We start from the raw sequence: 2,964 nt of genomic DNA, 5'->3' as shown, positions 1-2,964 counted from the left end.
GTTGTTGTCTCGTATTCTTCCGCGTAATGTTATTTGGTACAGGTATGTCGATGACATACTATGCATTTGGCCACTTGCTCACAACTTGGATAATTTTTTAGTTAGTTTAAACAATTTAGTACCTTCTATAAAATTTAAAATTGAGATAGAACAAGAGAACAAATTACCCTTTCTAGATGTTACTATTCACAGAAAAGAAAGGTACTTCAGGTTTGAAGTTTTTCGTAAACCAACTAACGTTCTTTCATATGTTCACTATTATTCTGCTCACCACCTTAACAAAAATCTCAGTTTTTACCTCCATGTTTCTTAGAGCTTTTAGAGTTTGTAGTCCTGAATTTTTAGATGAAGAAATAAAAAAGATTTATGAAATAGCATCAAACTTGAGATACCCAAATCATGTGATAGTTAGATCACAACATAAGGCCAAGAAGTCCTATGTTGATTCTTCCCCAAAAGATCCTTTTAATAAAAAGAATCTTTTGGTTCTTCCCTTTCATCCTAATTTGGTAAAACTCCCTCGTTTCCTTAAGATGTTTAATGTTAATGTTGTGTTTAAGAACCATACAATCAAAGAACTTCTTATCAAGAATTCACCGGATAATTCGGCGGGGTGTGTCTACTCTATCCCTTGCAAGAATTGTAATTCGTGTTACATTGGCCAGACTGGCAAGGAATTAAAACTTAGATTGAACCAGCATAAGTATAGTGTCCGTACTGGCCAATCTTCAAGTGGGATTTTTGCTCACATTAGAGACTACAATCACTGTATTGATTGGGACAATTCCCAAGAAATTGTTTCAAGTAATTCTTATTTGATAAGAAATATAATTGAATCGTGTCTCATTAAAAAAACTTTTAATGAAAATCTCAATTTAAGCACTGGTCTTTTTAAACTAGATAATTTTGTTATTAACCAAATTGTAGGACAATGTCCCAAAGCTCCGCCTTAGCCATCTTGTGTGACCTTTTTTCACCTGTGTCATCTGTCACCCATTTTTATTTATTTATTCTTGTTATTATTATTTTCTATTATATATATGTATGTATGTATATGTATATATTTTGTTTCTTTGTAAGTCAATCTTTATGTTGAATCACATGTGTCAATTGTCACCCTTCTTATTTCTTGTTATTATCTTTTATGTTGAATGTCCCTTTTTTCACCTTGTCATTTGTCATCCTTATGGTTTATGAAGTGTGACATTTTATCACCTGTTTCAATTGTCACCCATTTTATTTATTGTTTTTATAGTTTTGTTTCTTTGTAAGATAATCCTTACGTATTTACGTTGTGTGACCTCTCCTGTTTTCTATATTATTATATTTAAGTTATTCTTTGTTGTGACACTATGTACTTTGAAAATGTCTTAATAGAAGAAAACGTTCAGTATTCCGATCTTTAATTTCCTCGTGGTTACAAGCAAAAATCTTTATTCACGTGTTTTATGTGATTACTGTTGCATATATATATATATATATACGTATACATATACATAGGTATATACATACACACACACATATGCATATCTATATATATATATGTATATGCATGTATGTATGTATGTATGTATGTATGTATGTATCTATATATATATATACGTGTATATATATATATATATATGTATATATATATATATATATATATATATACAGTGATACCTTGAGATACGAAATTAATTCGTTTCGTGACCGCAGTCGTATGTCAAAAGATCGTATCTCAAAATAATTATTCCCATTTAAATTAATTGAAATAGAATTAATCCGTTCCAGTGATACGAGATTACCACAAAACAAACTTAAATTACACAAAACAACCACAATATATAGATAAATACAATGATAAAATAATAGATAAAAATAATGTTATCAAATCATACTACGGAGACAGTTGATAGCGACGAATGAAGGTATGAGCCAAGAGGAGGAGGAAGGGAGAGAGGGCAACGACAGTTAGCGTACGACGCACACACACGTACAGTGGGTGATGATAAACACACAATTAAACATTATAAACACACACATTAATACAAATGAAATTAAAATAACTAAGATTTTTTTTTCTTTTTTATATGATCGTGGATACTGTTGATGCATTGCGTCCATATTCTTTGACTAAGTCACTCACCCGCACACCACGCTCATGTTTTACAATTATTTCATATTTTATCTCCATTGAGATTTTTTTCACTATCCTTGTCCTTACCGTTAGGACAAATGGTTATGCACAAAAATCAAAATGATAATACACAAAACACGACGAACAAACAGCGAAGATGTAAACGACAAGACAACACACGAATTGAAGCGTCGGGAATCGTCGGGAGCTGAGCGAACAGTCTGCCAACTAACACTAGCGTTTCAAAAAATCGCGCATCACCACATCGTATCTCAAATTTCCGTCGTATGTTAGGGCGTAAATTTACGCTACCGACGATTCCTGACGCTTCAATTCGTGTGTTGTCTTGTCGTTTACATCTTCGCTGTTTGTTCGTCGTGTTTTGTGTATTATCATTTTGATTTTTGTGCATAACCATTTGTCCTAACGGTAAGGACAAGGATAGTGAAAAAAATCTCAATGGAGATAAAATATGAAATAATTGTAAAACATGAGCGTGGTGTGCGGGTGAGTGACTTAGTCAAAGAATATGGACGCAATGCATCAACAGTATCCACGATCATATAAAAAAGAAAAAAAAATCTTAGTTATTTTAATTTCATTTGTATTAATGTGTGTGTTTATAATGTTTAATTGTGTGTTTATCATCACCCACTGTACGTGTGTGTGCGTCGTACGCTAACTGTCGTTGCCCTCTCTCCCTTCCTCCTCCTCTTGGCTCATACCTTCATTCGTCGCTATCAACTGTCTCCGTAGTATGATTTGATAACATTATTTTTATCTATTATTTTATCATTGTATTTATCTATATATTGTGGTTGTTTTGTGTAATTTAAGTTTGTTTT

Source organism: Oratosquilla oratoria, chromosome 4 (assembly GCF_046742065.1).
Source record: "Oratosquilla oratoria isolate Oo_2021 chromosome 4, ASM4674206v1, whole genome shotgun sequence".
Lineage (NCBI taxonomy): Eukaryota > Metazoa > Arthropoda > Malacostraca > Stomatopoda > Squillidae > Oratosquilla > Oratosquilla oratoria.
The sequence above is the reverse complement of the archived record's forward strand: the minus strand, read 5'-3'. Positions refer to the sequence as shown.